Raw genomic sequence first — 27,395 nt, forward strand, 5'->3', positions numbered from 1 at the left:
TTTCTCATGGAAAATCTAAATAAAATTAACAATGTAAGCTTTATCTCCTGAAAGAAAATGTTGCTTTAATAAATGGTTAGGGTTTTAGAAATGTAAACATATGTATAACTAAACAGAATTGTAATATTAACATCATTAGAAAAATGATGGACCCTTGTTATTTCAAACCTGTTGCAGATTAGATGAATATAAATAAATATTGTAATAATGCCATATTTTTCTTGCAGTTTGTAATATCTAATATGATTATATTGTTTATATTTAAGCTTTATTGAGATATAATTGATATACAAAAAATTGCACATATTTAATGTATACATTTTAATGAGTTTGATGCATATGCTCAGGATACTATCAACCAGAACCAAAGCAATAAACATATTCATTGCTTTCAAAATTTTGAAATGCTAAATGCCATATTGTTAACTGTAGGTGCAATGTTGTACAGCAGGTCTCTAGAATTTTTCATCATGCATAATTAAACCTCTCAACCATTGAGCAACAATTTTCCATTTTCCCAAAATGTTCCCTAAGTTAATCCATGTTGTTGCAAATTATGGCATTTCTTTCTTTTTAAGACTGACCAATGTGCTATATATATGCCACATTTTCTTTATTCATTTATCTGTCAGTGACAATTGTGTTATTGTAAATAATGCTTCAATAAACATAGGGTACAGTGATTTCTGAGAGATCTTAATTTAAATTCTTTTGGACATACACTCAGAAGTTGCATGCCTTTGAAGAAATGTCTATTCAAGTCTTCTGGCCATTTTTTAGTCCTTCTTTGTTGTTTGGTTGGTTGTTTTGTTGTTGTTGTGATATTTAGTTTTAGGAGGTTCTTATACATGTTGATTATTTACTCTCTCTCAGGATATGTTTGTTAATATTCTCTTCCGTTCCATAGGTTACCTTCTAACTCTGTTGATTGCTTCCTTTGATGTGCAGAAGTTTTTTTTTGTTTTTGATGTAGTACATGTGTCTATCTTTGCTTTTGTTACCAATGCTTTGGTGTCAAATAAGAGAAATCATTACCAGGATCAATGTCTAGAATCTTCCCCTATGTTTTCATGGAGAACTTTTACAGTTTCGGATATTCTGTTTAAATCTTTAATCCATTGCAAGTTGAATTTTATGTATTGTTTAAGATAGGGGTCCAATTTCATTCTTTTGTATGTCGATGTCCAGTTTCAAGGTTAACTTGAATTTCTAAAATCTCTAATTTATTTTGAAAACTTGGAATTTATTTTTTAAAAATTTTAATACTAAATAAAATTTCTCAGATTACCAGAATTTCTAAAAATGGGACAAATATGCTGCAATACTTTTTACTTATTTTTATAATATATATTTATATATAATATATTACTTATATTTTTTCTTGTCACCCAATAACATTCTGTAATATATTACATGGACACATATGGTGTATGTAAAGATTAAATCAAAATGGAAGTGTTCATATCATTTTTGTATATTATTTTGATAGTTTAATTCTATTTAAAATTTTAATGTAAAGCTTTAAATAATATTTCCTTCTAAAGCTTTCAAAGATGACTACACATATATATATATACACACACATACACATACGTATATACATATATATGTTTAAATACTTTCATATAATATTAAGAAAGAAATTTGAGTACTAATGGCTAAAAGAAAACTATGACTTTGGAGCACACAGTGTGTTCTTTATATATACTTTCTCTTCATAAGCTTCTAAGACATTTAAATGAAACTGAAAGGATCCTTTACTGCATGATGTTCTAACATTCTTTATGATTTTTATGTTTAATTCTATAATATTTATAATTGTTTCATGTTAATCCTGATTTGTGTGTCAGCCAAGGCAACAGCTATTCCTTGTATTTTGATCAATCTGAAATAACAAATTTTGCTTTTCCTAAATTTATGTTCCATTTTAAAACTGTTAAAATGTCTTTGCATTAAGCTATCTTTGGTATTCTCTGGACAGCTACCCAATAAATCTGAAGATTTGTTCTTCCATGTTTTCAAAAGAGAGATATTTCAATTAAATTAAAACTATTGTAAGAAGACTTCCCCCCCACCCCCAAACCAGGGATGGTAACAAGCCTGACAATCTAAAGGAAAGTTCAGTTTTTCTAGCTTAATTATATATAGGAAATTTGTTAATGATATGACTATGTTTCAGTGAATGTATTCTTTTTATGTTGACAGAAGCATACTCATATTCACATAAAAATACTGATACAGTACTTGCCTATGAATTTGTTTTAAGATGATTTGTTTTCTAAATTTAAATATACTTGTTGTTTGAAATAAATAATAATTTACAGTAAAAATTAATGGCTCTTAAGATTTGTCAGAGGGCTGCCTGATGCAGAGAGCCTGCCAGCACCAATAGAGAGTGTGCCAGGGATGTGCAAGCCACATAGATCCACGTCACCTTCCTCAGGAGCTCATATCTGACTCAGTGGCCACCCATACCAGCAAAGAGTGTGCTGGGAGTAAGTGACCATTTACTACCACACTCACCAGAACCAAACTTACAAAACCCAACCTAACTATCAATATAAAACACTTCTACAGGTAAGAGTCTGTCCCCTCAGAAAGCACTCCAAAAATTAAAAGAAGTGACTATACTGCCAGATGCCCAGAAATCAACTCAAAGATATGAGAAGCATGAACAAACAGAGAAACATGAATCCCCCAAAAGAAGACCACAATTCTCTATCAGGCCTCAGACAACAGAAAACCAATGAATCACCTGAAGAAGACTCTCAAATGGAAATATTAAGGAAATTCAATATGATGGATGAAAAAATAGACAAATCACAGTGAAGTAAAAAAAAAGAAAAAAAAATCTGGTGCATGGATGAGAAATTCAACAAAGAAATAGAAACAATAATAAAAGAACCAAACAGAAATCCAGGAACTGAAGAATCCATTCAATAAAATAAAAAATACAACTCAGAGCATGAGCAGCTGGGTAGAATGAGCAGAAGAAAGAATTTCTGAACTAGGAGACAGGCTTTATAAATTAACACAGTTGATTCCCCCCCACCCCAAAAAGAAACGATAATTTAAAAAAAGAAGAAAGCCTATGAGACCTTTCTGATAACAATAATTATACAAACATCCACATTATGGGCATAGCAAAAGGAGAAGAGAAAGAAAAAGGTATTGCAACCCTATTTAATGAATGAATAGCTGAAACCTTCCCAAGTATTGGGAGAGATGTGGTCCCACAGATCTAAGAAGCTCAAAGATCCCCAAACAAATTCAACCCAAAAAGGACCTCCCTGATACACATAATAGTCAAATTGTCAAAAGTCAAAGATGAGGAAAAAATTCTAAAAACAGCAAGAGAAAAGCATCAAATAATCTATAAGGGGATCCCTATCAGTGTAACAAGACTTCTCATCGAAAACCCTACAGGCCAGAAGATAGTTGGATGACATATTCAAAGGGCTAAAAGAAAAAAAAAAAAAAAAAAAAAAAACTGCCAACAGAGAATGCTATATCTAGCAAAGCTTTCCTTCAGAAACAAAAGAGAAACAGTATCTTTTTGAGACAAACAAAAACTGCAGGAATCCACCACCACAAGAACCAGCCCTTCAACAAATTTTCAATGGAGTCCTACTTCTGGAATCAAGAGTGATATAAATGCATAAGAAAAAATAAAAGCTGCTAGTAGAACAGATAAGCAGATGAGAAAGAAAAAGAAAATGTATCTTACCACTACAAAAAAAAAACACATCAAATAGCAAAGACATACAATAAAAGGGGGAAAGGGGACAAAAGAAAAACAAAATAACCATAAAATTTAATAAAATAGCAGGAACAAGGCAATAATTTTCACTAACAACCTTAAATGAAAATGGATTATTCCCCACTCAAAAGATAATACTGGCTGAATAGGTTAAAAAACTAGGTCCACCTATATGTTAACTGCAAGAAATTTACTTCACCAATAAATACACAGGTAGACTAATAGTGAAGGAATGCAAAAAGATATTCCACAAAATAAACACAACGAAAAAGCAGAAGTTGCCATATTCATATCATATAAAATAGACTTCTAACCAGGACCTATAAAAAGAGACAAAGAAGGACATTATATAGCGATAAAAGGATCAGTGCAACAAGAAGATAAATAATCATAAATATATATGCACCCAACTTCAGAACACCCACATAGATAAAGCAACTGTTATTGAATCTACGGAGAGAGATAGACCCCAACATAATGATAGTTGTGGACTTTAACATGCTGTTCTCAGCATTAGACAGACCTTCTAGACAAAAGTTAGCAGAGAAATGTTAGATTTAAACAGCGCTTTAGACCAAATGGACTTGACAAGCATGTACAGAACATTTCACCCAAGTACAGAATATACATTCTTTTCATCATCACACTAATTATTCTCCATGATTGACCACATGTTAGGCCACAAATTAAGACTTACAAATTTAAAATGATTTAAATCATACCAAGTATATTTTCAGACCACAATGGAAGAAAATTAGAAATTAACATCAGGAGTTGTCTGAATGGTTTCCCAGACAACCAATCAAACACATGTCAGGGAGGCTTTTGGTCAAGATGGCAGAATAGATGGTCCCCAGCATCACTCTCTCCCACAAATCAACCAATGTAAAACCTGTAAAAAGCAACAACAGCCAAGCTGGTGTCACTAGACCTCAGCAGAAGAGGAGGAGAGACCTATGGAATTCATGAAGGCAAGAGAAGCCACAATGAGAGAAGGAAAAGATCGCTCTCACCATTTCAAGCCCTGGCAGCTTCAAGGGTTGCGCTGGTGAGCACATGGAACAAGAGCTGGCAAAAGCTGCAGCTTTATCCTCCATATGAAGTTGCTTGGAGGTGGAAGAGCAGAAGAAGTCCTTGGTGGCCCCCAGGCCAACATGATCACTAACAGGATTTCCATGGATCCACAGAGGAGCAAGGAGCCACAGAAAACCATAAAAAGAAGCCAGATAGAGGCCTGTGAGTTATTTTGGGGGACCAGCACCTGGCCTATCGTGTGGGAAGTGTTTAGAGTGCAGGCAGTGAGAGAGACAGACCCATCAGGGGAGCATTGGGGTGCAGCATGGACAGCTGATATGCCCTCCAATCATCAAAGACCACACACAGGACACTGGTCAGGAATATAGACCTGTAGGGGGTGCAGTTTGCTGAAAAGACTCAGGTCCAGACTACAGTTCCCACAAAATCCAGGTGTACCAGACTTCACAGGGTCTGGAAGTGCTTACAAGGTCAAAAATTAAATCCTGAGTTGCACAAAATGCCATCCCGAGAGAACCAGCAGCAAAGCAGCAATTTAGCTCAACCACAGGGCTCAAGTGCTGGTTCCTACAGGAAGTTTCCCCATTTTAGAAGTAAATAAATATTAGTTCCTCTGCAGAGTTTAAGTGATGGGAATAGTGAATAATCCAATGCAGAACCAAAAAAAAAAAAAAATAACCACAGATCAGAGACAAAGTTAGATATTAACCAGTAAAGTTCTAACACAACAAAACAACACCCATAAATCTTAAAAGGACCAGAAGCTTCCTGGGCTCTGAAGCTGGGGAAGGGGGAGGGCCATGGGCCTCTGACACACACCCCTGGCATCTGCACCAAGCTCAGTGATGACCACTGAGCTGCTGCTGGAAATACTTCAGGCCCTGATCTGAGGTAGTGGGGGGCAAAGAGCCTCAGCTGCACCCCGTTGCATCTGCAACCAGCCCAGCAACAACAACTAGCCCCAACTAGAAGCATCCCAGGCCTGTTAATAAGAAATTAACAGCAAACAAAACTTTGGAATATATACTAATACATGGAAATTAAACAACATGCTCCTGAAAGACGAGTGTGTCAAGAAATAAAGTAGGAAATCAAAAAATTCTTTGAAATGAATGAAAGTACATTTACAACTTATGAAAACCTTTAGGATACTGCAAAAGCAATACTAACAGGGAAGTTTATTTAAACAATTCTTACATCAAAATACTAGAAAAATTTCAAATAAACATCAATGTTATACCTCAAAGAACTAGGAAAACAAGACCAACCCAGTCCCAAAATTAGTAGATGGAAAGAAATTAAGATTAGAGCAGAACTAAATAAAGTAGAGAATAAAAAAATGCAAAAAATCAATGAAATAAAGTTGACTTTTTGAGAAGGTAAACAAAATTGACCAGCCATTAACTAAACTAACCAAAAAAGCGTAAAGATCCAAACATCAAAAACGAGAAATGAAAAAGGAGACACTGCAACTAATACCACAGAAATACAAACACTTGAAAGGTTTTTATGAAAAACTATATATCAAGAAATGTGTAAATCTGGAGGAAATGGATACATTTCTGGACACATACAAACTATCAAGACTGAACAAAGATGAAATAGAAAACTTGAATGGAACAATCATGAACAATGAGACTGAAGCAGTAAACAGCAGTCTCTCAACAAGGAAAAGACCATGACCAGATGGCTTCATTGCTGAATTCTACCAAACCTTTAAAGAGGAATTAATATCATTTATTTTCAAACTATTCCAAAAAATTTGAGCAGAGGCCATTCTTCCAAATTCATTCTATGAGGACAGCATCATCCTGATACCAAAATCAAAGACACAAGAACAAAAAAGTAAACTACAGGCCAACATCCTTGATGAACATAGGTGTAAAAATCCACAACAAAATATTGCCAACTTAATGTAATAGCACATCAAAAAATTATACACCATGATCAAGTGATATTCATCCCAGTGATGCAAGAAAGGGTCAACATATGCAAATCATTAATGTGATACATCATATCAACAAAATCCAGGAAAAAAACCATATGATTATATCAATAGATGCAGAAAAATAATTTGACAAAATTCAACATCCTCTCATAATAAAGATTCTCTATAAATTAGGTATAGAAGAAAAAATATCTCAACACAGTAAAAGCCACATATAACAAACCCACTGCTAAAATCATCCTAAATGGGGAAAAGCTAAATTCTTTTACTTTGAGAACTGGAGCAAGACAAAGCTGCATGATGTCACCATTCCTATTTAACATAATATTGGAAGTACTAGCTAGATCAATCAGGCAAGAGAAAGAAATATAGGGCATCCAATTGGAAAAGACAAACTCAAATTGTCCCTGTTTACAGATGACATGAACCTATATATAGAAAAACCTAAAAACCCTACCACAAAAACTCCTAGAACTGAATAAATTCAGTAAAGTTGCAGGATACAAATCAATACAAAAGTCATAACATTTTCATACACCAGTATAAAAAGAAATCAAGAAAGCAAGCCCATTTACAATAACTACCAAAGGAACAAAATACCTAGGAATAAATTTAACCAAGGAGGTGAAAATCTCTACAATGATAACTAGAAAGCAGTGCAAAAGAAATTAAAGAGGACATCAGAAGATGGAAAGACATTCTATGCTCATGGATTGGAAGAAGTAACATTGTGAAAACGTCCATACTAACAAAGTGATCACAGATTCAATGTGATTCCCAAGAAAATACTGATGACATTCTTCACAGAAATAAAAAAAACAATTCAGACTTTCATATGAAACAACAAAAGATCCCAAATAGCCAAAGCAATCCTGAGCAAGAAAATTAAAATAAATAAATAAATAAAAGAATAAAGCCAGAAGCATTACAGTGCCTGATTTCAAATTATACTACAGGGTGTGAGGGCAATCTGGCTATGACATCTGTTATCCCATTGATCACCAAGGTTGATTCAGCAGATCTGGCTGGCTGGGCAGGTGACCCTTTCCTCCCTTATCTCTTCATGTGCATCCCTCCCAAAGCAGCACAATCAGTTGAAGGGGATGAACTTCACCAATAGAGAAGAGGACCATTCTTTAGACAAGGGTATACAAGTAGCTGTGATCCCCTGCTGGAAACTCCAAACAAGCTCTCAAATTATACTATAAAGCTATAGTAACCCAAACAGCATGGTACCAGTGTAAAAACAGACATGCAGACCAATGCAACAGAATAGAGAACCCAGAAATCAGCCCAAGTACTTATGACCAACTGATCTTTTTCAAAAGCACCAAAAACATACACTGGGGAAAGGATAACCTCTACAGCAAAAGGTGCTGGGAAAGCTGGATATTCATGTGTAGAAGAATAAAACTAGACTGTATATCTTACCATATATCAATGTCAACTCAGAATGGATTAAATACATAAAGATTAGACCTGAAACTATAAAACTCCTAGAAGAAAACACAGGGGAAACACTTCAGGGCACAGGACTGGGCAAAGACTTTGTGAAGACCTTGAAAGCATAGACAACAAAGCAAAAATAAACAAATGGGATTATATTAAACTGAAAATCTTCTGCATAGCAAATGAAACAATCAACAGTGAGAAAAGACAACTTATAGAATGGGGGAAAATATTTGCAAAGTATACATTTAACAAGGAATTAATATCCAGAATATTCAAGTAACTCAAACAACTTCACTGTAAAAAACCAAATAACCCAACTGAAAAATGGGCAAAGGAGATGAATAGACGTTTTTCAAAGGAATGCATACAAATGGCCAGCAGGTATATGAAAAAATGCTCAACATCACTAATCATCAGAGAAGTGCAAATCAAAACCACAGTGAGGTATCATCTCAGATACACTGGCTATTATCAACAGGACAGAGATTAACAAACGATGGTGAGGATGTGAAGAAATGGTAACCCTTATAAAACACTGTTGGTGGGACTGTAAATTAGTACAGTAATTATGGAAAACAGTATGGTGGTTCCTCAAACAACTACAGATAGAGCTACCATATGACCCAGTAATCCCACTCCTGGGTACATATTGAAAGGAGTGGAAATCATTATGTTGAATGGATACCTGCACTCCCATGTTCATTGCAGCTCTATTTACAATAGCCAAGGTATGGAACCAACTTAAATGTCCCTAGACAGTCAACTAGTTAAGGAAAATATTGTATATATAAACAGTGGAATACTATTCAGCCATAAAAAAGAATGAAATTCTGCCAACTGGAGTAACATGGATGAGCTTGGAGAAAATTATGTTAAGTAATACAAGCCAGGCTCAGAAAGAGAAATACTGCATGTCTTCACTCATAAGTGGGAATAAAGGAAGGAAGGAAGGAAGAAAAGAGGGAGGGAAGGAGGGAGGGAAGGAAGAAAGGGAAGGAGGGAGAGAAAGAAACAATAATTGCAATAATACATTGAAGTTTCAGAAGGAGAAAAAAGAACTGTGGTTACTAGAGGTGGGAAAGGGGGAGGGGGAGGGAGGTTAGGGAGCAACCGGGCAATCAGCACAAGGCGTGCTTTCATTTTGTAATGATGAACATACAGATTATCCTAATTTGACCATCACATTTTGCACACAGCTATTCATATTCCACTCTGTACCCGACAAATATGTATAGTAAATTATATTTTAATTTAAAAAAATGTTAATATTTCTATTAACCATTTCTTACTCAAAGATGATTGTTAATCAAATCCTTATGAATTTATATTTTATTATATAGACAGTTCTTTTCTTATCCACTCTTAATATTTACTGTAATAACAAATTCACCAGACCCTTTCATTTTATCAACCATAGGTAGTTTTTGTTTTTCATGCTTTGTTTTCCCTTGCATTTGGCTTATGGTCCCTGCTACAAGCTACAAACAAAGCCTTCTGAAACAAACATTAGTAAGCCTTAAAGACTATAGTAGACACTCTTGACAGTTAATAATGCAAGTAAAATAATTATGAGTGTTACCATCCCAGGACTTCTTTTGTCCATAAGCCAATGGCTTGACTCAATAAATACTTATAAATAGAAATACTGGATTACATTTAATTTAGTAACTAATTTTAATCACAAGGCTTGTATTTTTTAATGTTTCTGACCATTCTAGTTCTATCACAAACTTTCCATAAAAGCAAAATCTTTTGTGTGATAAGAACAATTAACATGAAATATATCCTCTTAATAAATTTCTAAGTGCATCATACCGTATTGTTAACTATAGACACAAGGAATCTTTGGAGGTGGTGGATGTCTATTATCTATAGAAAATTAGACTGTTGAGTTTTTCATCTTTTTTCTATAATTACAGTATTCTGTTAAACATATTATACCTACCATTCTGATAAGTTTCATCCAGGGAAATTTAATTCCTGCCACTGATTGGCCCAATATTAATGACATTGTTAATTATTTCTTCCAGGTTCAAACTTTTCAGCAACCAGTTTTTATTTTAAAAATATTTTTAATTAAAATGACTGGTTTTTAAAGCATATAACTTATATTACCTTACTACTTATATGACATGAATATCATAATTGTAAAGGATAATATTCTTTCTATAAAGCAGATAGCTTAAAATATTAACAATGATAACATATCATAGGAAATCACTAATAACATATTTGCATCCAAGTAATTGACCAAGAAAAATGTTCTTCAACTCTCTGGACTAGTTATCATTTTTCTGCTATAAATTTAAATGTGGTTGGTTAAAACAACTCCTACAATTCTCAGAAAACTACAAAAAATATAGATTGTGATTCTTATGACTTTGAATATATATGTGCCAATATAATATTGTCACATGATCACAACATTAGTTGCATAGTCTACTTTTTAAAAAAAGTTTATATATACTGTTGAAAATTGAATATGTGTATAATAGTATTATTTCAAAAGATCTAATCTCTCACTTACATGCCTTTCAGGGTGAGTCAGAGATATTTGTTTCCATTGATTCCTACCAAGTTTTTTTTATTGGCATGGGGATCCTTATATTTGAATGCTGCTTTGAAGTCCTGTTACAAAGGCAATGATAACAAAGGAAACCATGTGTTATGTCTGCTGTACAGACTCAATAAAATTGCTTGAACTTGTTTCCTGCAACAGTGAGAATCAATTTATTCAAAATTCTAAAATAGAATTTACTTATCACAATATTTCTTGATCATAATAAAAGATACTCTGTACTTTCTAAAACCTCCTGCTATGTTATGTTATGTATTTATATAATTCCTGTTAAATGTTGAGAGATTTTTTTTTAACGTGTTTCATTCTGTTGCATGTCTCATGAGCATTGACAGTGATTTAGAGCCTTAGAAAATATAGTCTCCTTCCAGAGCAAAGAGCAGATATGCTTACTGTCCATTATAAAATATCTGCGTTCCCTCAGCTCAGCTTCCTCTCCTGTAATACAACCCACTGTGTGTCATGGCTTTCATCTGAGCCCATGTATATCTCCCCATGGGACTTGGGGGCAAGGAACACTTATAGAAATATATTTAATGCTTATACTGCTTGCAGCATTATCAGTAATAAGGTTCTTTGTCTCTGACCTATAAGCATTTTCTTCTCCCATTATTCATGAAACTGGGACAGGCTAACTTACTGACTTGTAATTAGGTAGAATCTTACACCCTTTGCAATTTTTGGTGGTTAAGTCAAGAAGACTCTATGTAATATTAATGAGGAAGCCAATTGTTTTTCCAAAGTATGACAAGCCTGCCCAGAGGGTCTTTGTTGTGTGACCCAGGGATATTCAAATGAAAGGACATCAGTAATTGTTGCCACAGCCAGTATATTCTTAATAGTGCCTTATGTGTTGTAGTATTTTAATTTTATTTTAATTTTATTTTTCTACAAATTTTTTGAAGTACCCTCCTGTAATTCTTTGTGCCATTATTCTTTTGTCTGAGAATAAAAGAGATTAAGGAATTGACCATAAGCAAAATTTGTCTTTGAAAAGACAACCCTCAGCAGCATTCACCTGTTAGATATCAAAACTGACTATTGTGTTTTATCACCACTCTAATTAATCAACTGAATCTTGTAAAGGACCATGACTATTAAGCAACACTGAGATTACAAACACTTACTGGATCTGAAGTGAAGACCTTTACCTGATCAATGAACAGTGGAATTCATTTCATCTAACTATATACAGATCGATGGACTTATTCTATCCTCTCCAGGATACTAATTTTTAATGCTTAATTAGCACAACCTTCACGAATTCTCACTTTCTAGCACATAAAAGCTAACTTTCTGTTTTCTCTAGAATACTCAGTATATTTTTGGTTTGTTTTTAGTGATGTATGTATTGTTTTACACAGTTAATACTTTGTGAAAAGTTTTAGCTCTGGTAATGTGTTTAATTCATTGGCAAGAATATAACTGAAAATAAATTCATGAAGCAATTATATCTCTATTATTATCATATGATATGATATTTATAATTTATTACACTTTATTTTTTTTAAGAATTCTGGTGATTAACCATAATCAAGTCCATGAATTATTAATAAATTGTAGCCAGCATTTTGAAAACCACACTGATATAAATTCTTTGTTACTTAATCTTTGTATTTATTATGCAAGTTCTTGGATAAGGCTGATATTTGAATCTCTGCTATAGCATCTAGTAGCTAGTAACCTTAAAAAAGTGTACTTAACAACCTTAAACCTATGTCATCATTTGCAAAATATGTTCATAATAATAGCCAACTCTTAAGGTCTTTTGAGGATTCTATTATTCTGTTTCTGTTGCTTATAACAAAATACCTGGAAGTGGGTGATTTATAAGAAAATGAAATTTGTTGCTTACAGTTTTGGAGGCTGGGAAGTCTAAAGCCCAGGGAATACATCTAGCAAGGGTCTTTTCTGGTGATGGCTTTACCGCATGCAGGGGTCTCATATGACAGGAAATGGAAGAGCAAAGAGATTCTTGTATGCTCTCCTTTTAAAGCCCTCAGAACCGTGCCCATGAACTAGAGGATGGACCTTACAATCCAGTCACCTCCCCAAAGCCCATCTTTTGATCATCACAATAGGATTTCCCATTCTCTCAACACTGTCAAGTAGGGGTCAAGATTCCAATACATGGAATTTTGGGGGGACACAATTTATGCTTCAGTGAGCTTGGTAGGGGTTGTGGGGGACATTCCACCCACAGCAAGGATTAACTGAGGAAACTTGCAGAGCATGTAATACAGTGCCTAGAACTTACAATTGTCAATAAATATATTACCATGATTATGAACACAGAATCACTATTAGTGTTATTAATATAACTTTTATTAGTGAGTTTTAATTTTTTAGATTTACATATTAAGCAATATTTTAATTGTAATGGCTATTATTGTACACTAAATTATACACGTGTACCAAAAAATATTACTTTAAAAAGATTTAAGTGAGTTATGAAACAAAGTAACTCTTTATTGGTAATTTTGTGAGAATGTCATAAATTTACCTGAATCTAGAAGATTTTTCTGAGTGTATAATCAAGCCTCTAGGACCATACAAACATTCTCTTAATTTTGTAGAATTATTAAACAACAAAATATAAATTAAATAATTCCATTTCTTTTGATATCCTCTAACCATAATAAGGGATTGCCTTGCCACATTAATAATATGACATGTGATGAATTATTCTCCTGTGGAGTTTTTTTGCTATAAAGCATCTATATCTGTTACTGAGGATGAAGTGTATGTTGTTCCCAAAGCAGCTCTTCTCTGTGAAGGTCAGATATTCAATAAAGTTTCTAATAAAGCTGCACACTGGAATATTTTCAATTGAGCAGGTAATGTGAAAAACGTTTAGGTTAGATAACTAAAAAATACAGAATCATTTGTAAAGTTATTGAAATTAGGTACATATTAAAATAGGTTCCATAATGTGTTTGTAATATATTCAAGAAGTACAAGTCAAATTATTAGGTATAAAACCAGTTGTAAATATGCAGAATTTGGTTAAACTATATCAGCTGATAGAAGTCTTTTCCATTTACACATATATCCCAGCTGGAAAGTTCCAGTCGGTGACTTGAGTAAGGGAGCCTGGTTTGTGAGACAAGATGGATCAAAATCGACCTTTCAGCAGCATTTCCAGCCACAAATAGTTTTTAGAAAATATGAGTACTTCAAAAGATCATGAAAAGATTTGTATTATCTTCTAATTTTATTTTTCCACAAACTTTTTGAAGTACCCTTGTATACTACTAATGACATGATTTGCCTATATGTTTTTCACTGCAACCCATGTGTAAACAATGCTGTTTCACTCTCATTCTATCAGTGAGCTGAAACTTTACATCATCTTATCAAAGTAGAAAACAGGCAACTTTGAAATTCTTACATACGGTCAACTTTGAAAATTAAGTCAACTAAATATTTTTAATATTCAGAACATATAAATTGTTGATAATATAATACGTATACTCTAACTTAAATAAAACAATTTTTTGACAAAGTATGCATGTGCTTTTCAGCAATATTGTCAAACAAAAACTTTTTTTGGTCATAACCACACATCAATTTCATTAAAATATTTGTTATTATAATGTTTTACAAATGTTTGCAAAGAAATATTTTTTTCAAAACTAGGAAAAAACTAGTTTTGACATTTTAATTTATCCATTACAACCACAAACTAATGCCAATGCCACACACTTTTTCTTTTCTTTTTTTTTTTTTTTACATTTGTTGAGTTACCTAGGAGCATCTTGCCTTTTTATTTTTTTATTACTATTTTATTTAGTGTCTGAGACTGCTTAGTGGATTTAAGGTCCTTAGTGGATTTCAGAATTGTTTTAATCATCTAATTATCTGAAACTGCTAAAGCTTTAATTTTTGTCCTATTTAGTTCATGGTTTAAAGGTTAATGAAATGTTTCCATTATGGATTCAAAGAATAAAAAATACTCTCAGCTATGCTCTGTATTGTTTAAAGCAACTGACTTTCTAAGGTACCCTTATTGCATCACCATTTTCTCTAACTCTTTTTATTTCTTAAAAGATATATTTGTTAATTTAGTTTATTATATGCAAGTTTAATGTGCTTCACAAAGGTCTAAATAAAATTTCAAAGTTATTTTAATCTTTACACTGAAGTGAAAGTAACTTTGTGCATGACTATACACTTAGCAATAAAGCAATGAAACTGGAAATATCTGTTAAGGACCAGTCAAGAACTAAAAATGCTGAGAGCATGTCAAGGACATTAATTGTAAGTATTTCCATTAAGATACATGAGATTTTATAAGATAAGTTACAAAGCAGAGAGCTTTTATAAGTTTTTGATGTCGGACAAACTTGGTCTTAGGGGACTATTCCAATATCTACAACATTTTCAATATCTGAGTACATGGTTCCTGCATTTACTTGATATAAAATCATCATGTTTTGTGCTTTCTTCTTAAAATAAGCAGTGGTAAAATATTCAAGAGAATTTGTTTCAAGAGAAAAATACTTTTTTTTTTCTCTCTGTATATTGTAGCCAAAGTCAAGAAGAAAACCTCCCAAAAGAAAAAAGATGCTCCCTTTCTCCACTAATATTCAGTTTTGTATGGGAAATTCTAGCCAGAGCAACTAGTCAGAGAAAATAAATAAAAAGCATCCAAATTGGAAAGGAAGAAATAAAGATATATCTATTCAAAGATGATGCAATCCTGTACATAAGTCCCCCAAAATCCACCAGAAAACTACTATCTAAGAAACAAAAAAAAACTTTCAGCAAAGTTGTAGGGTTCAATAGCAGCAAAGCATCTTCTTTGAAATAATTTATAAAACAATCTAACCCCTAAATAAAATCTTGTATTACCTATAACTGATAGCCTTAATACATACTGGGGATATACAAGGTAAAATAGGATTGTATGTCTCAGGAAGATTTGAAGGAAGAAACTAAATTGGGGTGGAAGAGAGAAGAGAGAATTTATAGAATAATTTTCCTGACAGACAAGAAAACATATAATCCAATGCAAAGATTAGATAGCAGAAGAAACAGCCACTTTGTTACAATAGTATAGATTGAATCCAAATGTAAAAGTATGTGTATATGTTTGGTTTTCAGAAACAATGAATACATGTTTACTAGAGAAAAAAGCAATAGATTTTGAGGTGCATGAACAATTTTTGAAAAGGTTGAAATAGGATTAAGATTAGTCGACCCAATATTTTGCTAGAATTGAAATGATGAGAGATTATTTTAATTTTATGATGATAATTTTATACCAGGAATAATGTGATCTGATATTTTATTTAGACAGAAATCAGACAGATTTATTCTAAAAATTAGTGTAATGGAAAGAGAAAACATCATGGGGCTTTAGAATAATAAAACATCTTATTGAACTATGAGTAATAGAATAAAAGCTGGAAAGGAAGCAAAGAGAGAAGAGGATTTTTACAGTGGAAGATAGTATAAGGCTTGGTGAATTAGGGCTTCTGATAAAATCAGAAAGTAGGAGTAGCTGAACAAATGGGCTGTAAGGTAAGAAGTTGTGGATGTATGGAATGGAATATTTGTGTGATAGATTTTCTAGCTAAAACAGTTATGGGTTTAAAAATACATGCCCATGGAATGAGTATTTGAAGTGATGAGGAAGGGAAGTCATTGCAAATTTGTAGTTCAAAGACCGAGATATGGCATTCTCTGTCTCTTTCTCTATGTGTATCTACATGTATATCATTGAAGAACAAAAATGACAGACACTTGGTTACCTATGTATGCTTTAAAATCGTCTTCCCTGAAAATGTGTACTTCTTAATTATTAATTATCTTAAGACAAATTTAAGTTATTTCTGGAATATATCTCTATTGAGTAAATATTTGAGGCAGAAATTTTTCTTAAGTTTATCAGCAAAGAAGCTTTCCCTTTTTACTATATATTTTTAAATGTTCTTTTCAGCTAGAAAATATTTTCAAGGAGGTTAATATTGTTATATTGTTTAAATATGGTAAAGTGATGCTAGGCATCAATATGTTGGTTGTTTTCTGAGGTCACTGAAAAGATTGAAGAAGATAAAGGTTTGGGAAGAGAGGAGGAAAACTTGAAAGTAAAATCAATACCTATCAGAAAATGTGTATAATAAACAAATTCATGTTCAAAAAATAAAATATTTGTCAAGTACACTTTACATTTTCTCTCTATCCGTTGACTTATTTCTCATTATATTAATGGACACTACTTTCTGATCTTTTTCTTTTAGTAACATAACGTTAAATGCATATTCTAATTATCAATGTTTTTACAAGATTATACACTTAACAAGTCTGAAGTATCACAGCTAATAGTTGAAAACATGATGAATGTCTTCAAATTTGGTTTTGCAAGTATTTGTAACTCTTACTATTTTTCACTTTTAGTGTTCCCTGAAGCTTGGTAATACAACTGCCTTATAATTGCACCATATATAATACTTCATAGGAGAATCATAGTTACCCTCCATATAAAAGATATTTTCATAAAGAAATATCAAGAGTTTCAAGATGGCGGCGGCTGCGGAGGCTGGCGCGGAGTAGCTGAGGTGTAAAAGGCGGCCACTGGGCCTCAGGCAGCCGGGAAACTTGTGGACCTTCCTCTCACCATCTCTTAAGGGAGGACTACAGCTGCTGGCCGGTCGTGGGGGCTCAACGCCACTTTGCCCCCTGGCAGGAGAGGCTGCCTCATTTACAGGCAACAGCTTTGAAGTGTGGAGCAGGAAAAGAACTGATTCTTAGCTGCAAAAGCGAGTCTTGAAACAGGGAACACGGCGCCAGGGCTGCTGTGGATGCAGCCAGGATCCCGGAGGCTGGGGCCGCACTGAAGGCGGCCAGATGCCCTATTCAGGATTCGAGGTTTCAGGCCGGCATTAAAGAAGATTCCTGGAAGCGCCCGAGCAGTGCCGCGACTGAACAGCCCGAGGCGGCAGTGGCCGAGAACTGGGAAAGGCGGCAAACCAGAGACAGAGAGCGAGCACCCGACCTGGCACAGCACTGTGAGTGACCCCTGGCACAGCTCTGTTCGGGGGGTGGATGCCCACGCGGCTCCCGCCTGCACCACCAGGCCACTCACCGCCCCGGTGCTGCCTCCATTTTCCCAGGTGCGGGCAGCTCCGCCCTGCTCGGCCATCACTGAGCCCATTTGCTTGGCCTGGCGCGGGGCTTTCCGGAGCCTGCGGGCCAGTCTCCGCTCCCACTCCCTCCGCGGTTCTCTGGCGGGACTGGGGGTGTGGGGCGTCCCGACCAGTGTTGGGAGGGCAAGGAAGTACGGGCGGGCCGACTGTCACTCCACCACACCCTGGACTCCGGCCCCGGTAAACTTCCTGTTACTGGGAGGCAGATACCATCTCTGCGACCACCAGTTTGGAAAAAAGCCTAACGAATTTCTGGTTGGGAATAGTGTGGTAGGAGAGTTCCCAGGTCCGCTTGAACCTGCCGGAGAGCAGGCTGCAGGCGGGCACTAGACTCGGTTTATACCGGGGGGATACAAAGGTGAACAAGACCCGAGAAAGATCTACACAGTGCTACAAAGGCACCCAGAGAGACTGGTCATCTGTGCCTAGCAGAAACCTGGTAGACTTCCTGGGCGAGGCGGTGCTGAGCAGGGTCTTGAAGGCCCAGCTGATAGACGAGGGGTGCAGAAGACACACCCCAGCCCAGCACAGTGTGCACAGAGGCGGGAGACATGCGGCCAGGGAGGCGGAGACTCGACAGAAACCACACACCCGGTGGGGTCACCACTGCATGATCTAACAGCCTGGGCCAGAGCACACGGAACGGGGAGAAGTCCTGTACAGGAAGTGAAAGCTCAACAGAGATCACACACCCTGTGGTACGTGATCCACCAGCCCAGCAGAGTCCAAGCTGACCAGAAAGGTGGCTCCCCGGAGAAGCCCAAGACCCGAGGCAACCACACACACAAGACACTAGAGGCCAACTGAGCAGTCACGGCGGGAGCCATACCAAATTGGCAACCACAGCAACATCCTAGTTAGTCATTAGTCTCAAAGCGGTGGACTGTGAAACCCCCTGCCACAATGAATAAACACCAAAAAAAAGACACCAGAAATACAAAAAATCAAGAAAGTACACCACCAAAAGTTAATAAATCTCATACTCTAGATCCTATAGAACAAGAAGCCCTTGAAATAACTGACAAGGAATTTCGAGTGATAATTCTAAGGAAACTGAATGAGATACAAGAAAACTCAGCTAGACATCATGATGAAATGAGGAAAAGTATACAGGATCTGAAAGAGGAAATATACAAGGAAATCAATGTCCTGAAAAAAAATGTAGCAGAACTTGCTGAACTGAAGAAGTTATTCAGTGAAATAAAAAACAAAACGGAGAGTTTAACCAGCAGGCTTGTCGAAGTTGAAGAGAGAACCTCTGAACTTGAAGATGGGCTGTTTGAAATAACACAAGCAGACAAAAAGAAAGAAAAAAGAATCAAGGACATGGAAGAAAATCTGAGAGAGATATCAGACAACCTCAAGCACTCAAATATCCGAGTCATGGGTATTCCAGAAGGGGAGGAAAATGGAGATTCCATTGAAAACATATTCAACAAAATAGTGGCAGAAAACTTCCCAGGTATAGGAAAAATCACAGATCTTCAGATCTAGGAAGCTCAACGATCTCCAAACGTATTCAACGCAAAAAGGCCTTCTCCAAGACATGTCATAGTCAAATTGGCAAAACTCAGAGACAAAGAGAGAATCTTAAAAGCTGCAAGAGAGAAGCGTCAAATCACCTATAAGGGAGCCCCAATCAGGTTAACATCAGACTTTTCATCACAAACCCTAAAAGCTAGAAAGGAATGGGATGATATTTTCAAAATACTAAAAGACAAAGATTGCCAGCCAAGAATACTCTACCCTGCAAGGATATCCTTCCGAAACGAGGGGCAAATAGTATATTTCTCAGACAAACAAAAACTGCGGGAGTTCACTACCACACGACCACCCTTACAAGAAATCCTCAAGGGAGTACTGGGTTTGGTTCCTGAAAAATAACTACCACTGCCATAAAAACCCAAGAAAAATCTAAACCCGCTAGTACAATAAAAATGGCATTCATGAAGAGAAAACAAGCTAACCTAAACACTATCTACAACCTAAGGAACCAACAAACAAAGAAACCAAACAGTAAATCAGAAAGCAAGGAACAAAAGACACCTAAGACAACCAAACAACCAATAAAATGCTAGGAATAAATCAACACCTTTCAATAACAACTCTTAATGTTAAAGGCTTAAATTCCCCAATTAAAAGACACAGACTGGCTGACTGGATCAAAAAGCAGGACCCAACTATATGCTGCCAACAAGAGACCCACCTCGCCATAAAGATTCACACAGACTAAGAGTGAAAGGATGGAAAAAGATTTACCATGCAAACAGAAAAGAAAAACGAGCTGGAGTAGCTATTCTTATATCTGACAAAATAGACTTTAAACTAAAAACCATAAAAAGAGACAATGAGGAACACTACTTAATGATAAAAGGACTGATCCATCAAGAAGACATAACAATCATAAATATGTACGCACCCAATGTTGGAGCAGCCAGATTTATAAAACAAACTCTATTAGACCTAAAGAAGGAAATAGACACTAATACCATAATAGCAGGGGACCGGAACACCCCACTGTCAATATTAGACAGATCATCTAGGCAAAGAATCAGTAGAGAAACACAAGATCTAAACAAGACTCTAGACCAATTGGAATTGGCAGATATCTACAGAACATTCCACCCAACAACCTCAGAATATTCATTCTTTTCATCAGCACATGGATCATTCTCCAGGATAGATCACATATTAGGTCACAAATCAAGTCTCAATAAATTCAAAAAAATTGGAATTATCCCATGTATCTTCTCAGACCACAATGGATTAAAACTAGAAATTAATAACAAACAAAACTCTGGAAACTATACAAACACATGGAAATTAAACAGCATTCTACTTAATGACATATGGGTCCAAGAAGAAATCAAGCAGGAAATCAAAAAGTTTATTGAAACTAATGAAAACAATGATACATCATACCAAAACCTGTGGGATACTGCAAAAGCAGTATTGAGGGGAAAATTTATTGCATTAAATGCTCACTTCAGAAGAATAGAAAGATGGCAAGTGAACAACCTAACACTTCACCTTAAAGAACTAGATAAACAAGAACAATCCAAACCTAAAGTTAGCAGACGGAAAGAAATCATTAAGATCAGAGCAGAACTGAATGAAATTGAAAACCAAAAAACAATTCAAAAGATCAACGAATCAAAAAGTTGGTTTTTTGAAAAGATAAATAAAATTGACAAACCATTAGCATGGCTAACAAAAAAAAGAAGAGAGAAGACTCAAATAACAAAAATTAGAAATGAAAAAGGCGATATTACAACTGATTCATCTGAAATACAAGGAATCATTCGAGACTACTATAAACAACTATACGCCAACAAATTTGAAAATCTGGAGGAAATGGATAAATTTCTGGACACACACAAGCTCCCAAAACTGAACCATGAAGACGTAGAAAATTTGAACAGACCAATAACAATAAAGGAGATTGAAGCTGTTATCAGAAGGCTCCCAACAAAGAAAAGCCCAGGACCAGATGGATTCACAGCAGAATTTTACCAAACATTCAAAGAGGAATTGACACCGATTCTTTACAAACTATTCCAAAAGATTGAAACGGACGCAAATCTCCCAAACTCATTCTATGAAGCAAACATCATCCTGATACCAAAACCAGGTAAAGATATAACCAAAAAAGAAAACTACAGGCCGATATCCTTGATGAATATAGATGCAAAAATCCTCACTAAAATACTAGCAAAGAGAATACAGCAACACATACGAAAAATTATTCATCACGATCAAGTGGGATTCATCCCAGGGATGCAAGGTTGGTTCAACATACGCAAATCAATAAATGTGATACACCATATTAATAAACTCAAACACAAGGACCATATGATCATCTCTATAGATGCTGAAAAAGCATTTGATAAAGTTCAGCACTCATTCATTACAAAGACCCTCTATAAGTTAGGTATAGAGGGAAAGTATCTCAACATAATTAAAGCCATATATGCCAAACCCAGTGCCAATATCATCCTGAATGGGGAAAAGCTGAAAGCTTTTCCTTTAAGAACAGGAACTAGACAAGGATGCCCACTCTCACCACTCCTATTCAACATAGTGTTGGAAGTACTAGCCAGAGCAATCAGAGAAGAGAAGGAAATAAAGGGCATCCAGATTGGAAAAGATGAAGTCAAACTGTCCCTGTTTGCAGATGACATGATCCTATATATTGAACAGCCTAAAACCTCTACAAAAAAACTGTTGGAATTGATAAATGATTTCAGCACAGTAGCAGGATACAAAATCAACACACAAAAATCAGTAGCATTTCTTTTCTCCAATAGTGAACATGCAGAAGGAGAAATCAAGAAAGCCTGCCCATTTACAATAGCCACCAAAAAAATAAAATACTTAGGAATTGAGTTAACCAAGGAGGTGAAAAATCTCTATAATGAGAACTACAAACCACTGCTGAGAGAAATTAGAGAGGATACAAGAAGATGGAAAGATATTCCATGCTCTTGGATTGGAAGAATCAACATAGTGAAAATGTCCATACTACCCAAAGTGATATACAAATTCAATGCAATCCCCATCAAAATTCCAAAGACATTTTTCTCAGAAATGGAAAAAACTATTCAGACATTTATATGGAACAATAAAAGACCACGAATAGCCAAAGCAATGCTCAGCAAAAAAAATAAAGCTGGAGGCATAACACTACCTGACTTTAAGCTATACTACAAAGCTATAATAACCAAAACAGTATGGTACTGGCATAAAAACAGACACACTGACCAATGGAATAGAATAGAGAATCCAGAAATCAACCCACACACTTACTGCCATCTGATCTTTGACAAAGGCACCAAGCCTATTCACTGGGGAAGGGACTGCCTCTTCAGCAAGTGGTGCTGGGATAACTGGATATCGATATGCAGGAGAATGAAACTAGATCCATACCTCTCACCGTATACTAAAATCAACTCAAAATGGATTAAGGATTTAAATATACACCCTGAGACAATAAAACTTCTTAAAGAAAACATAGGAGAAACACTTCAGGAAATAGGACTGGGCACAGACTTCATGAATACGACCCCAAAAGCACGGGCAACCAAAGGAAAAATAAACAAATGGGATTATATCAAACTAAAAAGCTTCTGCACAGCAAAAGAAACAATTAAAAGAGTTAAAAGACAACCAACAGAGTGGGAGAAAATATTTGCAAAATATACATCTGACAAAGGATTAATATCCAGAATATATAAGGAACTCAAACAACTTTACAAGAAGAAAACAAGCAACCCAATTAAAAAATGGGCAAAAGAGCTAAGTAGGCATTTCTCTAAGGAAGATATACAAATGGCCAACAGACATATGAAAAAATGCTCAACATCACTCAGCACCCGGGAAATGCAAATCAAAACCACATTGAGATACCATCTAACCCCAGTTAGGATGGCTAAAATCCAAAAGACGCTGAACGATAAATGCTGGCGAGGCTGCGGAGAAAAAGGAACTCTCATACATTGTTGGTGGGACTGCAAAATGGTGCAGCCTCTATGGAAAATGGTATGGAGGTTCCTTAAACAATTGCAAATAGATCTACCATACGACCCAGCCATCCCACTGTTGGGAATATACCCAGAGGAATGGAAATCATCAAGTCGAAGGTATACCTGTTCCCCAATGTTCATCGCAGCACTCTTTACAATAGCCAAGAGTTGGAACCAGCCCAAATGCCCATCATCAGATGAGTGGATACGGAAAATGTGGTACATCTACACAATGGAATACTACTCAGCTATAAAAACGAATGAAATACTGCCATTTGCAACAACATGGATGGACCTTGAGAGAATTATATTAAGTGAAACAAGTCAGGCACAGAAAGAGAAATACCACATGTTCTCACTTATTGGAGGGAGCTAAAAATTAATATATAAATTCACACACACACACACACACACACACACACACACACACACACACACACACACACACAAACCGGGGGGGGGGGAAGAAGATATAACAACCACAATTATTTGAAGTTGATACGACAAGCAAACAGAAAGGACATTGTTGGGGGGGAGGGGGGAGGGAGAAGGGAGGGAGGGTTTGGTGATGGGGAGCAATAATCAGCTACAATGTATATCGACAAAATAAAATTTAAAAAAAAAAAAAAAGAAATATCAAGATTTGTAAGACCGAATATGTTCATGATAAATTTAAAAATTAAAAAACAAAAAGATATTTTCATCTTCTCAAGAATCACAATAATAATTTTATAAATAGTATTTTATTCCAAATACTTTAAATGTATTATCTCATTTAATGTTTGTACCAACATCTGTGATGAATACCAGCATGGCATTCGTGTTTTTACCACACCTACTGCATACCAAAACTACAAATACATTGGGCTCATTAAATGCTTTTGGCTCATCATATTTCACTGAATTACAACCATTTCCTGAATTACATATTTCACTGAATTCCAAAAAAAATTCGGTTCAAACTCTACCTTAGACCTAAAAACTTCCTCAGTCTTTCCAAGAGGATTAAACTATTCCTCTATTGAGGTCTGTAGTGTATAAATCTCATTATTCAACTTCTTGAGATTTTTTTAAATTCTACTAACAACTGCCCCATCCCTAGGGACAAGATTATTAGCTCTTTAAAATCAGAGAATGAGAATGGTTATAGTTTGTACCCATCCTCCAGGATATAATGCTTGGTAACTGCCTAAAATATTTTGACTGAAACATGAAATATTGAATCTTACTTTTGTCTTTAATAAAGACAAAAAAATCATTTCAGGAATAAAATCGGGAGTCATTTTATTTATCTCTCACAGATCTCTGCAAGGTAATTAAAATAGGTGTGATTAAACTAGAGAAATAAATGAAGCCTGTAAATTTATGTAATATTTCCAAGGCCAAAGGACACAGTTAGTTATATGTAACTTTGAATTCCAGATGGCACTTAAGCACAGTATTACACTCTACCTTTCCACTCATTTGAGCTCCTAAACACAGAACTTTATTGGTCTCATAGGTCTACTAAACATGGAACTATATTATTGACTCATGATGTTATGATTTCAGTTTTGAGTCCAGATATTATTATTCTAGGTCATTTTATTTAATACCTTTTCTTTCCCTGATTCAAGTGCACTTATTCTAATTGAATTTGATTTTGTCTGTTTGTAAAGAATTTAAGGAAACCATCTGACTTCTATTCCTCTTATGATGATCCTACCTACTCTTCTACACAGTGGTACCTCAAATAAGTAAATGTGCTCTCTTCCATTAGGAAGAGAGTGATAACCAGTTCACAAAGCACTACTCATAATATCAGGTGATACTTCCATCAAAGGAAACTGTTGTTCTTTTCATCTTGATTTAAGACAATTTATTTAGAAAATCTTTGAAAATCCTAATTAGCATGTGCAATATTCTATGTTGAGAATTGCTGGATGTTTACTAGTCTATGTGAAAGAAATTGATCCTTAAAGTCCAATTCTTAAGGTGGAAATTGCCAGATCACACAAAAAATTTCTTCAGTTGGCATTACTGCCTTCTTAGTATTCTTGGCTGAAGAGCCAATGATAGATTATAGCTATAAAATTAACCATGCTTTTATTACTGTAAGTTCTCACTTTAGAATATATACAAGGAGAGGTAAGCAAGTGTTCCCTGAATCATTTCACGACTTATAGGTATATTAATGTTTCCATAACTGGAACCCTAATCTGATAACAAATGCTTTACCTAAAATTTCATTTTAATTTGAAGTCTCTAGAAATTCTTAATACCAGAAAGAAACAAGTATTTCTTTTTTAATATCTATATTTGGCATTTTTAACGTTTTCCCTCCTGCCTGTTTTTTTGTTATAGCCCTGATGAGAAGCCTCAAATATGTGGTAATATATCTAAATTAGTTTCTATAATGCATTCTACTAAAAGGCAGTTTCTCTAGTTTCAGCAAGTAGGAGTAGGAGCAGCAGGAGCAGCAAGTGAATTTTGGGACAGATTTAGATTGGCATTAGGTAGCCACAGAAAATACAATAAATTTTTTGAACCCATAAAGATTGCTTTAGTATGAAAATGTCCAGTGCATGAACATGAGAATGTGCAGATACGGAATTAGGTCTATGTCTTCTATTCAGGAACACCAACCATATTTAGTAATGAGAGATAACAAGATAATTCCTTAATATTGATACTCAGCTTCTAATTCATTTATTCAGCATCTATTTATCCAAATTCTACTATAGGAAAAGGAGAGAGATACAATTGTAAACAAAATATGAACGATTCCTTCAAAGTTGCATGTCTTCTACTTTGATAAAATAATGTAAAGTTTTAGCTCACTGATAGAATGAGAGTAAAACAGCATTGTTCACATGTTGATTGTAGTGAAAAACATATAGGCAAATCATGTCATTAGTCAGTAGTATACTAGGGTATTTCAAAAAGTTCATGGAAAAATAAAATTAAAAGATAATACAAATCTTTTCATGATCTTTTGAAGTACTCTTGTGTTTTCTAAAGAACATTTGTGGGTGGAAATGTTGATATAAGGTTGACTCATTAAGTCTATTTAAATATTATTTTGATGCATCACCACAAATTATTTTAAAATGAATTCATTTATTGTTACACTAATCTCAATACCTGAATTTAATGTTCTTTATCCAATAATGGCTAGCACAGACTTTTTTCTCCTAAGATCCAGAAATTATTTTCTGAGATGTGAAACAGACATTTTCAATTAGATGAGCCACAAGAACAATAAGTACGAGTGTCCAAAACTCAAGTAATTATCTTCCTATGAAAACCTGATCCTTCTTTGGCATTGTAAATCACACTAAATTATGACACATACACCAGGAGCTGAGATGTCACCTCTGACTTCTTCCAATTGCCACTTGCCTAAGAGAGAATCAGTCACTAAGTTATGTTAAAGTAGTATGTAACATTTTCAGAAAAAAAAAAGACAAAAATACTTCTGCCCAAGTAAAGATTAGATTGATAAATGGATGAAAGGTAGACACATTGATAGGTAGATAGACATGTTGCTTCGCCCCCCATGGATTTGTCACCCTACTTCCCCTGGGTGACGGAGATGCAAATGATTACTCAAAGCCCATCTCTCCCAAGCAGTTAGAGACCCCAAAGCGGTTAATCTGCTAGAACCCTCAAGTGAGAGGCATCCCTTCCTTGGGAAATTAACCCCGAATTGGGGTTCTATTCCTGCATTTATTTTCCGGACCAGGAAGTTACTGGAAGAGAACATAGGTGGGGTTATAGTTTAACAGTATAGGCTGGTAACTTCCAGTGAAACAAGTCAGATGACATTCCATTAGACAATTAAGTGATATTACAGCAATTTCTCAGTATCTTTACATAACAATTAGTAACTAGTCTGTCCTTGAGCTAGCAACCTTGCTGTGCCACAAATCTTTATCTTACACCAGAGACTTTATAGCCTGAGGAAAAT

At 35.1% G+C, this 27,395-nt stretch overlaps 1 pseudogene; it reads left to right on the forward strand.

The window, feature by feature from the left end:
• LOC134381627 (serine/threonine-protein kinase VRK1-like) overlaps positions 1–27,395 on the forward strand; it is a 74,102-nt pseudogene that overhangs the window by 32,791 nt on the left and 13,916 nt on the right.

The sequence above is a fragment of the Cynocephalus volans genome, chromosome 7 (assembly GCF_027409185.1).
Source record: "Cynocephalus volans isolate mCynVol1 chromosome 7, mCynVol1.pri, whole genome shotgun sequence".
Lineage (NCBI taxonomy): Eukaryota > Metazoa > Chordata > Mammalia > Dermoptera > Cynocephalidae > Cynocephalus > Cynocephalus volans.